A 16102-nucleotide genomic window follows, 5' to 3' on the forward strand; every position below is an offset into this window, starting at 1 on the left:
AACTAGAAATACTATGTTTGGTTTGGTAGGACTTTCTAACTGTATGTTGTTCTTTTTCCTTTTTCAAAGACTTCCCATAAAGGTCAATGTCACTCTTTTATGCTTATAACATCATGTGTTTTTATAATTTCGTCTTTTTGTTTACTCTAAAATGTTACTCTTTTTATTTCCCAAGATTATTTTGAAGTGAAAACTAACTTGTTCGTCGGAGTGTTTGTAGGAAGGTATGTACGCTCTTGTCATGAATAGATCAAAATGAGTCTTGAGGTCATTACAGGTAATGTTCTTCTATTGCTTCTTTTCATTTGGTTTTTACAATAAATGCAAAGTGATTGTTTTGTTACAAGTAGTAAACACTGCACAAATCCATAACAAATATTGAGTAGTTTCTCGCATTTTCTTTTTTATATTATACTGGTAAGGGTTGTATTGTGTTTTGATTTCACTGTTTCTTTTGGTCATATTTGATAGGGAGAGCCAGCCGTTGAGGTTACAAATGAAGGTGTTGATGCTGCAGGGCATACAATTGGTACATCTTTGGAGGTCGTGTTCAAACTTAGGAAGGTTCTCAACCCCAAGAGTGTGATCAAACCAACAAGCTAAAGATTATTTTGAGAATAACATCTATCGAATAAATTTCAGACGAAAGACCTTGGTAAACTCCTATATTTTTTGGGTATTGAGGTAGTCCAATCTAAAGATGATATGGTAATTTTTTAGGGAAATATGCTATGGATACTTTTGAAGAAACAAGTTTGTAGATAATGCATTCATAGAAAGTAAGTCACTTTAACTTGTTGGTATCATCCAAAGGTAACTAGAAATACTATGTTTGGTTTGGTAGGACTTTCTAACTGTATGTTGTTCTTTTTCCTTTTTCAAAGACTTCCCATAAAGGTCAATGTCACTCTTTTATGCTTATAACATCATGTGTTGTTATAATTTCGTCTTTTTGTTTACTCTAAAATGTTACTCTTTTTATTTCCCAAGATTATTTTGAAGTGATAACTAACTTGTTCGTCGGAGTGTTTGTAGGAAGGTATGTACGCTCTTGTCATGAATAGATCAAAATGAGTCTTGAGGTCATTACAGGTAATGTTCTTCTATTGCTTCTTTTCATTTGGTTTTTACAATAAATGCAAAGTGATTGTTTTGTTACAAGTAGTAAACACTGCACAAATCCATAACAAATATTGAGCAGTTTCTCGCATTTTCTTTTTTATATTATACTGGTAAGGGTTGTATTGTGTTTTGATTTCACTTTTCTTTTGGTCATATTTGATAGGGAGAGCCAGCCGTTGAGGTTTCAAATGAAGGTGTTGATGCTGCAGGGCATACAATTGGTACATCTTTGGAGGTCGTGTTCAAACTTAGGAAGGTTCTCAACCCCAAGAGTGTGATCAAACCAACATCACTAGCTAAAGATTATTTTGAGAATAACATCTATCGAATAAATTTCAGACGAAAGACCTTGGTAAACTCCTATATTTTTTGGGTATTGAGGTAGTCCAATCTAAAGATGATATGGTAATTTCTCCGGGAAATATGCTATGGATACTTTTGAAGAAACAAGTTTGTAGATAATGCATTCATAGAAAGTAAGTCACTTTAACTTGTTGGTATCATCCAAAGGTAACTAGAAATACTATGTTTGGTTTGGTAGGACTTTCTAACTGTATGTTGTTCTTTTTCCTTTTTCAAAGACTTCCCATAAAGGTCAATGTCACTCTTTTATGCTTATAACATCATGTGTTGTTATAATTTCGTCTTTTTGTTTACTCTAAAATGTTACTCTTTTTATTTCCCAAGATTATTTGGAAGTGATAACTAACTTGTTCGTCGGAGTGTTTGTAGGAAGGTATGTACGCTCTTGTCATGAATAGATCAAAATGAGTCTTGAGGTCATTACAGGTAATGTTCTTCTATTGCTTCTTTTCATTTGGTTTTTACAATAAATGCAAAGTGATTGTTTTGTTACAAGTAGTAAACACTGCACAAATCCATAACAAATATTGAGTAGTTTCTCGCATTTTCTTTTTTATATTATACTGGTAAGGGTTGTATTGTGTTTTGATTTCACTGTTTCTTTTGGTCATATTTGATAGGGAGAGCCAGCCGTTGAGGTTACAAATGAAGGTGTTGATGCTGCAGGGCATACAATTGGTACATCTTTGGAGGTCGTGTTCAAACTTAGGAAGGTTCTCAACCCCAAGAGTGTGATCAAACCAACATCACTAGCTAAAGATTATTTTGAGAATAACATCTATCGAATAAATTTCAGACGAAAGACCTTGGTAAACTCCTATATTTTTTGGGTATTGAGGTAGTCCAATCTAAAGATGATATGGTAATTTCTTCGGGGAAATATGCTATGGATACTTTTGAAGAAACAAGTTTGTAGATAATGCATTCATAGAAAGTAAGTCACTTTAACTTGTTGGTATCATCCAAAGGTAACTAGAAATACTATGTTTGGTTTGGTAGGACTTTCTAACTGTATGTTGTTCTTTTTCCTTTTTCAAAGACTTCCCATAAAGGTCAATGTCACTCTTTTATGCTTATAACATCATGTGTTGTTATAATTTCGTCTTTTTGTTTACTCTAAAATGTTACTCTTTTTATTTCCCAAGATTATTTTGAAGTGATAACTAACTTGTTCGTCGGAGTGTTTGTAGGAAGGTATGTACGCTCTTGTCATGAATAGATCAAAATGAGTCTTGAGGTCATTACAGGTAATGTTCTTCTATTGCTTCTTTTCATTTGGTTTTTACAATAAATGCAAAGTGATTGTTTTGTTACAAGTAGTAAATACTGCACAAATCCATAACAAATATTGAGTAGTTTCTCGCATTTTCTTTTTTATATTATACTTGTAAGGGTTGTATTGTGTTTTGATTTCACTGTTTCTTTTGGTCATATTTGATAGGGAGAGCCAGCCGTTGAGGTTACAAATGAAGGTGTTGATGCTGCAGGGCATACAATTGGTACATCTTTGGAGGTCGTGTTCAAACTTAGGAAGGTTCTCAACCCCAAGAGTGTGATCAAACCAACATCACTAGCTAAAGATTATTTTGAGAATAACATCTATCGAATAAATTTCAGACGAAAGACCTTGGTAAACTCCTATATTTTTTGGGTATTGAGGTAGTCCAATCTAAAGATGATATGGTAATTTTTTCGAGGAAATATGCTATGGATACTTTTGAAGAAACAAGTTTGTAGATAATGCATTCATAGAAAGTAAGTCACTTTAACTTGTTGGTATCATCCAAAGGTAACTAGAAATACTATGTTTGGTTTGGTAGGACTTTCTAACTGTATGTTGTTCTTTTTCCTTTTTCAAAGACTTCCCATAAAGGTCAATGTCACTCTTTTATGCTTATAACATCATGTGTTGTTATAATTTCGTCTTTTTGTTTACTCTAAAATGTTACTCTTTTTATTTCCCAAGATTATTTGGAAGTGATAACTAACTTGTTCGTCGGAGTGTTTGTAGGAAGGTATGTACGCTTTTGTCATGAATAGATCAAAATGAGTCTTGAGGTTATTACAGGTAATGTTCTTCTATTGCTTCTTTTCATTTGGTTTTTACAATAAATGCAAAGTGATTGTTTTGTTACAAGTAGTAAACACTGCACAAATCCATAACAAATATTGAGTAGTTTCTCGCATTTTCTTTTTTATATTATACTGGTATGGGTTGTATTGTGTTTTGATTTCACTGTTTCTTTTGGTCATATTTGATAGGGAGAGCCAGCCGTTGAGGTTACAAATGAAGGTGTTGATGCTGCAGGGCATACAATTGGTACATCTTTGGAGGTCGTGTTCAAACTTAGGAAGGTTCTCAACCCCAAGAGTGTGATCAAACCAACATCACTAAAGATTATTTTGAGAATAACATCTATCGAATAAATTTCAGACGAAAGACCTTGGTAAACTCCTATATTTTTTGGGTATTGAGGTAGTCCAATCTAAAGATGATATGGTAATTTCTTCGGGGAAATATGCTATGGATACTTTTGAAGAAACAAGTTTGTAGATAATGCATTCATAGAAAGTAAGTCACTTTAACTTGTTGGTATCATCCAAAGGTAACTAGAAATACTATGTTTGGTTTGGTAGGACTTTCTAACTGTATGTTGTTCTTTTTCCTTTTTCAAAGACTTCCCATAAAGGTCAATGTCACTCTTTTATGCTTATAACATCATGTGTTGTTATAATTTCGTCTTTTTGTTTACTCTAAAATGTTACTCTTTTTATTTCCCAAGATTATTTTGAAGTGATAACTAACTTGTTCGTCGGAGTGTTTGTAGGAAGGTATGTACGCTCTTGTCATGAATAGATCAAAATGAGTCTTGAGGTCATTACAGGTAATGTTCTTCTATTGCTTCTTTTCATTTGGTTTTTACAATAAATGCAAAGTGATTGTTTTGTTACAAGTAGTAAACACTGCACAAATCCATAACAAATATTGAGTAGTTTCTCGCATTTTCTTTTTTATATTATACTGGTAAGGGTTGTATTGTGTTTTGATTTCACTGTTTCTTTTGGTCATATTTGATAGGGAGAGCCAGCCGTTGAGGTTACAAATGAAGGTGTTGATGCTGCAGGGCATACAATTGGTACATCTTTGGAGGTCGTGTTCAAACTTAGGAAGGTTCTCAACCCCAAGAGTGTGATCAAACCAACATCACTAGCTAAAGATTATTTTGAGAATAACATCTATCGAATAAATTTCAGACGAAAGACCTTGGTAAACTCCTATATTTTTTGGGTATTGAGGTAGTCCAATCTAAAGATGATATGGTAATTTCTCCGGGGAAATATGCTATGGATACTTTTGAAGAAACAAGTTTGTAGATAATGCATTCATAGAAAGTAAGTCACTTTAACTTGTTGGTATCATCCAAAGGTAACTAGAAATACTATGTTTGGTTTGGTAGGACTTTCTAACTGTATGTTGTTCTTTTTCTTTTTCAAAGACTTCCCATAAAGGTCAATGTCACTCTTTTATGCTTATAACATCATGTGTTGTTATAATTTCGTCTTTTTGTTTACTCTAAAATGTTACTCTTTTTATTTCCCAAGATTATTTAGAAGTGATAACTAACTTGTTCGTCGGAGTGTTTGTAGGAAGGTATGTACGCTCTTGTCATGAATAGATCAAAATGAGTCTTGAGGTCATTACAGGTAATGTTCTTCTATTGCTTCTTTTCATTTGGTTTTTACAATAAATGCAAATTGATTATTTTGTTACAAGTAGTAAACACTGCAAAAATCCATAACAAATATTGAGTAGTTTCTCTCATTTTCTTTTTTATATTATACTGGTAAGGGTTGTATTGTGTTTTGATTTCACTGTTTCTTTTGGTCATATTTGATAGGGAGAGCCAGCCGTTGAGGTTACAAATGAAGGTGTTGATGCTGCAGGGCATACAATTGGTACATCTTTGGAGGTCGTGTTCAAACTTAGGAAGGTTCTCAACCCCAAGAGTGTGATCAAACCAACAGCTAAATATTATTTTGAGAATAACATCTATCGAATAAATTTCAGACGTAAGACCTTGGTAAACTCCTATATTTTTTGGGTATTAAGGTAGTCCAATCTAAAGATGATATGGTAATTTCTTCAGGGAAATATGCTATTGATACTTTTGAAGAAACAAGTTTGTAGATAATGCATTCATAGAAAGTAAGTCACTTGAACTTGTTGGTATCATCCAAAGGTAACTAGAAATACTATGTTTGGTTTGGTAGGACTTTCTAACTGTATGTTGTTCTTTTTCCTTTTTCAAAGACTTCCCATAAAGGTCAATGTCACTCTTTTATGCTTATAACATCATGTGTTGTTATAATTTCGTCTTTTTGTTTACTCTAAAATGTTACTTTTTTATTTCCCAAGATTATTTTGAAGTGATAACTAACTTGTTCGTCGGAGTGTTTGTAGGAAGGTATGTACGCTCTTGTCATGAATAGATCAAAATGAGTCTTGAGGTCATTACAGGTAATGTTCTTCTATTGCTTCTTTTCATTTGGTTTTTACAATAAATGCAAAGTGATTGTTTTGTTACAAGTAGTAAATACTGCACAAATCCATAACAAATATTGAGCAGTTTCTCGCATTTTCTTTTTATATTATACTTGTAAGGGTTGTATTGTGTTTTGATTTCACTTTTTCTTTTGGTCATATTTGATAGGGAGAGCCAGCCGTTGAGGTTTCAAATGAAGGTGTTGATGCTGCAGGGCATACAATTGGTACATCTTTGGAGGTCGTGTTCAAACTTAGGAAGGTTCTCAACCCCAAGAGTGTGATCAAACCAACATCACTAGCTAAAGATTATTTTGAGAATAACATCTATCTAATAAATTTCAGACGAAAGACCTTGGTAAACTCCTATATTTTTTGGGTATTGAGGTAGTCCAATCTAAATATGACATGGTAATTTTTTCGAGGAAATATGCTATGGATACTTTTGAAGAAACAAGTTTGTAGATAATGCATACATAGAAAGTAAGTCAATTTAACTTGTTGGTATCATCCAAAGGTAAGTAGAAATACTATGTTTGGTTTGGTAGGACTTTCTAACTGTATGTTGTTCTTTTTCCTTTTTTAAAGACTTCCCATAAAGGTCAATGTCACACTTTTATGCTTATAACATCATTTGTTGTTATAATTTCGTCTTATTGTTTACTCTAAAATGTTACTCTTTTTATTTCCCAAGATTATTTGGAAGTGATAACTAACTTGTTCGTCGGAGTGTTTGTAGGAAGGTATGTACGCTTTTGTCATGAATAGATCAAAATGAGTCTTGAGGTTATTACAGGTAATGTTCTTCTATTGCTTCTTTTCATTTGGTTTTTACAATAAATGCAAAGTGATTGTTTTGTTACAAGTAGTAAACACTGCACAAATCCATAACAAATATTGAGTAGTTTCTCGCATTTTCTTTTTTATATTATACTGGTATGGGTTGTATTGTGTTTTGATTTCACTATTTCTTTTGGTCATATTTGATAGGGAGAGCAGACCGTTTAGGTTACAAATGAAGGTGTTGATGCTGCATGGCATACAATTGGTACATCTTTGGAGGTCGTGTTCAAACTTAGGAAGGTTCTCAACCCCAAGAGTGTGATCAAACCAACATCACCCGCTAAAGATTATTTTGAGAATAACATCTATCTAATAAATTTCAGATGAAAGACCTTGGTAAACTCCTATATTTTTTGGGTATTGAGGTAGTCCAATCTAAAGATGACATGGTAATTTTTCCGAGGAAATATGCTATGGATACTTTTGAAGAAACAAGTTTGTAGATAATGCATTCATAGAAAGTAAGTCACTTTAACTTGTTGGTATCATCCAAGGTAACTAGAAATACTATGTTTGGTTTGGTAGGACTTTCTAACTGTATGTTGTTCTTTTTCCTTTTTCAAAGACTTCCCATAAAGGTCAATGTCACTCTTTTATGCTTATAACATCATGTGTTGTTATAATTTCGTCTTTTTGTTTACTCTAAAATGTTACTCTTTTTATTTCCCAAGATTATTTGGAAGTGATAACTAACTTGTTCGTCGGAGTATTTGTAGGAAGGTATGTACGCTCTTGTCATGAATAGATCAAAATGAGTCTTGAGGTCATTACAGGTAATGTTCTTCTATTGCTTCTTTTCATTTGGTTTTTACAATAAATGCAAAGTGATTGTTTTGTTACAAGTAGTAAACACTGCACAAATCCATAACAAATATTGAGTAGTTTCTCGCATTTTCTTTTTTATATTATACTGGTATGGGTTGTATTGTGTTTTGATTTCACTGTTTCTTTTGGTCATATTTGATAGGGAGAGCCAGCCGTTGAGGTTACAAATGAAGGTGTTGATGCTGCAGGGCATACAATTGGTACATCTTTGGAGGTCGTGTTCAAACTTAGGAAGGTTCTCAACCCCAAGAGTGTGATCAAACCAACATCACTAGCTAAAGATTATTTTGAGAATAACATCTATCGAATAAATTTCAGACGAAAGACCTTGGTAAACTCTTATATTTTTTGGGTATTGAGGTAGTCCAATCTAAAGATGATATGGTAATTTCTATGGGGAAATATGCTATGGATACTTTTGAAGAAACAAGTTTGTAGATAATGCATTCATAGAAAGTAAGTCACTTTAACTTGTTGGTATCATCCAAAGGTAACTAGAAATACTATGTTTGGTTTGGTAGGACTTTCTAACTGTATGTTGTTCTTTTTCCTTTTTCAAAGACTTCCCATAAAGGTCAATGTCACTCTTTTATGCTTATAACATCATGTGTTGTTATAATTTCGTCTTTTTGTTTACTCTAAAATGTTACTCTTTTTATTTCCCAAGATTATTTAGAAGTGATAACTAACTTGTTCGTCGGAGTGTTTGTAGGAAGGTATGTACGCTCTTGTCATGAATAGATCAAAATGAGTCTTGAGGTCATTACAGGTAATGTTCTTCTATTGCTTCTTTTCATTTGGTTTTTACAATAAATGCAAAGTGATTATTTTGTTACAAGTAGTAAACACTGCAAAAATCCATAACAAATATTGAGTAGTTTCTCGCATTTTCTTTTTTATATTATACTGGTAAGGGTTGTATTGTGTTTTGATTTCACTGTTTCTTTTGGTCATATTTGATAGGGAGAGCCAGCCGTTGAGGTTACAAATGAAGGTGTTGATGCTGCAGGGCATACAATTGGTACATCTTTGGAGGTCGTGTTCAAACTTAGGAAGGTTCTCAACCCCAAGAGTGTGATCAAACCAACAAGCTAAAGATTATTTTGAGAATAACATCTATCGAATAAATTTCAGACGAAAGACCTTGGTAAACTCCTATATTTTTTGGGTATTGAGGTAGTCCAATCTAAAGATGATATGGTAATTTCTTCGGGGAAATATGCTATGGATACTTTTGAAGAAACAAGTTTGTAGATAATGCATTCATAGAAAGTAAGTCACTTTAACTTGTTGGTATCATCCAAAGGTAACTAGAAATACTATGTTTGGTTTGGTAGGACTTTCTAACTGTATGTTGTTCTTTTTCCTTTTTCAAAGACTTCCCATAAAGGTCAATGTCACTCTTTTATGCTTATAACATCATGTGTTGTTATAATTTCGTCTTTTTGTTTACTCTAAAATGTTACTCTTTTTATTTCCCAAGATTATTTTGAAGTGATAACTAACTTGTTCGTCGGAGTGTTTGTAGGAAGGTATGTACGCTCTTGTCATGAATAGATCAAAATGAGTCTTGAGGTCATTACAGGTAATGTTCTTCTATTGCTTCTTTTCATTTGGTTTTTACAATAAATGCAAAGTGATTGTTTTGTTACAAGTAGTAAACACTGCACAAATCCATAACAAATATTGAGTAGTTTCTCGCATTTTCTTTTTATATTATACTGGTAAGGGTTGTATTGTGTTTTGATTTCACTTTTCTTTTGGTCATATTTGATAGGGAGAGCCAGCCGTTGAGGTTACAAATGAAGGTGTTGATGCTGCAGGGCATACAATTGGTACATCTTTGGAGGTCGTGTTCAAACTTAGGAAGGTTCTCAACCCCAAGAGTGTGATCAAACCAACATCACTAGCTAAAGATTATTTTGAGAATAACATCTATCGAATAAATTTCAGACGAAAGACCTTGGTAAACTCCTATATTTTTTGGGTATTGAGGTAGTCCAATCTAAAGATGATATGGTAATTTTTCGGGGAAATATGCTATGGATACTTTTGAAGAAACAAGTTTGTAGATAATGCATTCATAGAAAGTAAGTCACTTTAACTTGTTGGTATCATCCAAAGGTAACTAGAAATACTATGTTTGGTTTGGTAGGACTTTCTAACTGTATGTTGTTCTTTTTCCTTTTTCAAAGACTTCCCATAAAGGTCAATGTCACTCTTTTATGCTTATAACATCATGTGTTGTTATAATTTCGTCTTTTTGTTTACTCTAAAATGTTACTCTTTTTATTTCCCAAGATTATTTGAAGTGATAACTAACTTGTTCGTCGGAGTGTTTGTAGGAAGGTATGTACGCTCTTGTCATGAATAGATCAAAATGAGTCTTGAGGTCATTACAGGTAATGTTCTTCTATTGCTTCTTTTCATTTGGTTTTTACAATAAATGCAAAGTGATTGTTTTGTTACAAGTAGTAAACACTGCACAAATCCATAACAAATATTGAGTAGTTTCTCGCATTTTCTTTTTTATATTATACTGGTATGGGTTGTATTGTGTTTTGATTTCACTGTTTCTTTTGGTCATATTTGATAGGGAGAGCCAGCCGTTGAGGTTACAAATGAAGGTGTTGATGCTGCAGGGCATACAATTGGTACATCTTTGGAGGTCGTGTTCAAACTTAGGAAGGTTCTCAACCCCAAGAGTGTGATCAAACCAACATCACTAGCTAAAGATTATTTTGAGAATAACATCTATCGAATAAATTTCAGACGAAAGACCTTGGTAAACTCCTATATTTTTTGGGTATTGAGGTAGTCCAATCTAAAGATGATATGGTAATTTCTATGGGGAAATATGCTATGGATACTTTTGAAGAAACAAGTTTGTAGATAATGCATTCATAGAAAGTAAGTCACTTTAACTTGTTGGTATCATCCAAAGGTAACTAGAAATACTATGTTTGGTTTGGTAGGACTTTCTAACTGTATGTTGTTCTTTTTCCTTTTTCAAAGACTTCCCATAAAGGTCAATGTCACTCTTTTATGCTTATAACATCATGTGTTGTTATAATTTCGTCTTTTTGTTTACTCTAAAATGTTACTCTTTTTATTTCCCAAGATTATTTGGAAGTGATAACTAACTTGTTCGTCGGAGTGTTTGTAGGAAGGTATGTACGCTCTTGTCATGAATAGATCAAAATGAGTCTTGAGGTCATTACAGGTAATGTTCTTCTATTGCTTCTTTTCATTTGGTTTTTACAATAAATGCAAAGTGATTGTTTTGTTACAAGTAGTAAACACTGCACAAATCCATAACAAATATTGAGTAGTTTCTCGCATTTTCTTTTTTATATTATACTGGTAAGGGTTGTATTGTGTTTTGATTTCACTGTTTCTTTTGGTCATATTTGATAGGGAGAGCCAGCCGTTGAGGTTACAAATGAAGGTGTTGATGCTGCAGGGCATACAATTGGTACATCTTTGGAGGTCGTGTTCAAACTTAGGAAGGTTCTCAACCCCAAGAGTGTGATCAAACCAACATCACTAGCTAAAGATTATTTTGAGAATAACATCTATCGAATAAATTTCAGACGAAAGACCTTGGTAAACTCCTATATTTTTTGGGTATTGAGGTAGTCCAATCTAAAGATGATATGGTAATTTCTTCGGGGAAATATGCTATGGATACTTTTGAAGAAACAAGTTTGTAGATAATGCATTCATAGAAAGTAAGTCACTTTAACTTGTTGGTATCATCCAAAGGTAACTAGAAATACTATGTTTGGTTTGGTAGGACTTTCTAACTGTATGTTGTTCTTTTTCCTTTTTCAAAGACTTCCCATAAAGGTCAATGTCACTCTTTTATGCTTATAACATCATGTGTTGTTATAATTTCGTCTTTTTGTTTACTCTAAAATGTTACTCTTTTTATTTCCCAAGATTATTTTGAAGTGATAACTAACTTGTTCGTCGGAGTGTTTGTAGGAAGGTATGTACGCTCTTGTCATGAATAGATCAAAATGAGTCTTGAGGTCATTACAGGTAATGTTCTTCTATTGCTTCTTTTCATTTGGTTTTTACAATAAATGCAAAGTGATTGTTTTGTTACAAGTAGTAAACACTGCACAAATCCATAACAAATATTGAGTAGTTTCTCGCATTTTCTTTTTTATATTATACTGGTAAGGGTTGTATTGTGTTTTGATTTCACTGTTTCTTTTGGTCATATTTGATAGGGAGAGCCAGCCGTTGAGGTTACAAATGAAGGTGTTGATGCTGCAGGGCATACAATTGGTACATCTTTGGAGGTCGTGTTCAAACTTAGGAAGGTTCTCAACCCCAAGAGTGTGATCAAACCAACATCACTAAAGATTATTTTGAGAATAACATCTATCGAATAAATTTCAGACGAAAGACCTTGGTAAACTCCTATATTTTTTGGGTATTGAGGTAGTCCAATCTAAAGATGATATGGTAATTTCTCGGGGAAATATGCTATGGATACTTTTGAAGAAACAAGTTTGTAGATAATGCATTCATAGAAAGTAAGTCACTTTAACTTGTTGGTATCATCCAAAGGTAACTAGAAATACTATGTTTGGTTTGGTAGGACTTTCTAACTGTATGTTGTTCTTTTTCCTTTTTCAAAGACTTCCCATAAAGGTCAATGTCACTCTTTTATGCTTATAACATCATGTGTTGTTATAATTTCGTCTTTTTGTTTACTCTAAAATGTTACTCTTTTTATTTCCCAAGATTATTTGGAAGTGATAACTAACTTGTTCGTCGGAGTGTTTGTAGGAAGGTATGTACGCTCTTGTCATGAATAGATCAAAATGAGTCTTGAGGTCATTACAGGTAATGTTCTTCTATTGCTTCTTTTCATTTGGTTTTTACAATAAATGCAAAGTGATTGTTTTGTTACAAGTAGTAAACACTGCACAAATCCATAACAAATATTGAGTAGTTTCTCGCATTTTCTTTTTTATATTATACTGGTATGGGTTGTATTGTGTTTTGATTTCACTGTTTCTTTTGGTCATATTTGATAGGGAGAGCCAGCCGTTGAGGTTACAAATGAAGGTGTTGATGCTGCAGGGCATACAATTGGTACATCTTTGGAGGTCGTGTTCAAACTTAGGAAGGTTCTCAACCCCAAGAGTGTGATCAAACCAACATCACTAGCTAAAGATTATTTTGAGAATAACATCTATCGAATAAATTTCAGACGAAAGACCTTGGTAAACTCTATATTTTTTGGGTATTGAGGTAGTCCAATTTAAAGATGATATGGTAATTTCTTGGGGAAATATGCTATGGCTACTTTTGAAGAAACAAGTTTGTAGATAATGCATTCATAGAAAGTAAGTCACTTTAACTTGTTGGTATCATCCAAAGGTAACTAGAAATACTATGTTTGGTTTGGTAGGACTTTCTAACTGTATGTTGTTCTTTTTCCTTTTTCAAAGACTTCCCATAAAGGTCAATGTCACTTTTATGCTTATAACATCATGTGTTGTTATAATTTCGTCTTTTTGTTTACTCTAAAATGTTACTCTTTTTATTTCCCAAGATTATTTGAAGTGATAACTAACTTGTTCGTCGGAGTGTTTGTAGGAAGGTATGTACGCTCTTGTCATGAATAGATCAAAATGAGTCTTGAGGTCATTACAGGTAATGTTCTTCTATTGCTTCTTTTCATTTGGTTTTTACAATAAATGCAAAGTGATTGTTTTGTTACAAGTAGTAAACACTGCACAAATCCATAACAAATATTGAGTAGTTTCTCGCATTTTCTTTTTTATATTATACTGGTAAGGGTTGTATTGTGTTTTGATTTCACTGTTTCTTTTGGTCATATTTGATAGGGAGAGCCAGCCGTTGAGGTTACAAATGAAGGTGTTGATGCTGCAGGGCATACAATTGGTACATCTTTGGAGGTCGTGTTCAAACTTAGGAAGGTTCTCAACCCCAAGAGTGTGATCAAACCAACATCACTAGCTAAAGATTATTTTGAGAATAACATCTATCGAATAAATTTCAGACGAAAGACCTTGGTAAACTCCTATATTTTTTGGGTATTGAGGTAGTCCAATCTAAAGATGATATGGTAATTTCTTGGGGAAATATGCTATGGATACTTTTGAAGAAACAAGTTTGTAGATAATGCATTCATAGAAAGTAAGTCAGTTTAACTTGTTGGTATCATCCAAAGGTAAGTAGAAATACTACGTTTGGTTTGGTAGGACTTTCTAACTGTATGTTGTTCTTTTTCTTTTTTCAAACACTTCCCATAAAGGTCAATGTCACTCTTTTATGCTTATAACATCATGTGTTGTTATAATTTCGTCTTTTTGTTTACTCTAAAATGTTACTCTTTTTATTTCCCAAGATTATTTTGAAGTGATAACTAACTTGTTCGTCGGAGTGTTTGTAGGAAGGTATGTACGCTCTTGTCATGAATAGATCAAAATGAGTCTTGAGGTCATTACAGGGAATGTTCTTCTATTGCTTCTTTTCATTTGGTTTTTACAATAAATGCAAAGTGATTGTTTTGTTACAAGTAGTAAACACTGCACAAATCCATAACAAATATTGAGTAGTTTCTCGCATTTTCTTTTTTATATTATACTGGTAAGGGTTGTATTGTGTTTTGATTTCACTGTTTCTTTTGGTCATATTTGATAGGGAGAGCCAGCCGTTGAGGTTACAAATGAAGGTGTTGATGCTGCAGGGCATACAATTGGTACATCTTTGGAGGTCGTGTTCAAACTTAGGAAGGTTCTCAACCCCAAGAGTGTGATCAAACCAACAGCTAAATATTATTTTGAGAATAACATCTATCGAATAAATTTCAGACGTAAGACCTTGGTAAACTCCTATATTTTTTGGGTATTGAGGTAGTCCAATCTAAAGATGATATGGTAATTTCTCCGGGAAATATGCTATGGATACTTTTGAAGAAACAAGTTTGTAGATAATGCATTCATAGAAAGTAAGTCACTTTAACTTGTTGGTATCATCCAAAGGTAACTAGAAATACTATGTTTGGTTTGGTAGGACTTTCTAACTGTATGTTGTTCTTTTTCCTTTTTCAAAGACTTCCCATAAAGGTCAATGTCACTCTTTTATGCTTATAACATCATGTGTTGTTATAATTTCGTCTTTTTGTTTACTCTAAAATGTTACTCTTTTTATTTCCCAAGATTATTTTGAAGTGATAACTAACTTGTTCGTCGGAGTGTTTGTAGGAAGGTATGTACGCTCTTGTCATGAATAGATCAAAATGAGTCTTGAGGTCATTACAGGTAATGTTCTTCTATTGCTTCTTTTCATTTGGTTTTTACAATAAATGCAAAGTGATTGTTTTGTTACAAGTAGTAAATACTGCACAAATCCATAACAAATATTGAGTAGTTTCTCGCATTTTCTTTTTATATTATACTGGTAAGGGTTGTATTGTGTTTTGATTTCACTTTTCTTTTGGTCATATTTGATAGGGAGAGCCAACCGTTGAGGTTACAAATGAAGGTGTTGATGCTGCAGGGCATACAATTGGTACATCTTTGGAGGTCGTGTTCAAACTTAGGAAGGTTCTCAACCCCAAGAGTGTGATCAAACCAACATCACTAGCTAAAGATTATTTTGAGAATAACATCTATCGAATAAATTTCAGACGAAAGACCTTGGTAAACTCCTATATTTTTTGGGTATTGAGGTAGTCCAATCTAAAGATGATATGGTAATTTTTCCGGGGAAATATGCTATGGATACTTTTGAAGAAACAAGTTTGTAGATAATGCATTCATAGAAAGTAAGTCACTTTAACTTGTTGGTATCATCCAGAGGTAACTAGAAATACTATGTTTTGTTTGGTTAGACTTTCTAACTGTATGTTGTTCTTTTTCCTTTTTCAAAGACTTCCCATAAAGGTCAATGTCACTTGTTTATGCTTATACCATCATGTGTTGTTATAATTTCGTCTTTTTGTTTACTCTAAAATGTTACTCTTTTTATTTCCCAAGATTATTTGGAAGTGATAACTAACTTGTTCGTCGTAGTGTTTGTAGGAAGGTATGTACGCTCTTGTCATGAATAGATCAAAATGAGTCTTGAGGTCATTACAGGTAATGTTCTTCTATTGCTTCTTTTCATTTGGTTTTTACAATAAATGCAAAGTGATTGTTTTGTTACAAGTAGTAAACACTGCACAAATCCATAACAAATATTGAGTAGTTTCTCGCATTTTCTTTTTTATATTATACTGGTATGGGTTGTATTGTGTTTTGATTTCACTATTTCTTTTCGTCATATTTGATAGGGAGAGCAGACCGTTTAGGTTACAAATGAAGGTGTTGATGCTGCATGGCATACAATTGGTACATCTTTGGATGTCGTGTTCAA

Source organism: Lathyrus oleraceus, chromosome 3 (assembly GCF_024323335.1).
Source record: "Lathyrus oleraceus cultivar Zhongwan6 chromosome 3, CAAS_Psat_ZW6_1.0, whole genome shotgun sequence".
NCBI classification, from domain to species: Eukaryota; Viridiplantae; Streptophyta; class Magnoliopsida; order Fabales; family Fabaceae; genus Lathyrus; species Lathyrus oleraceus.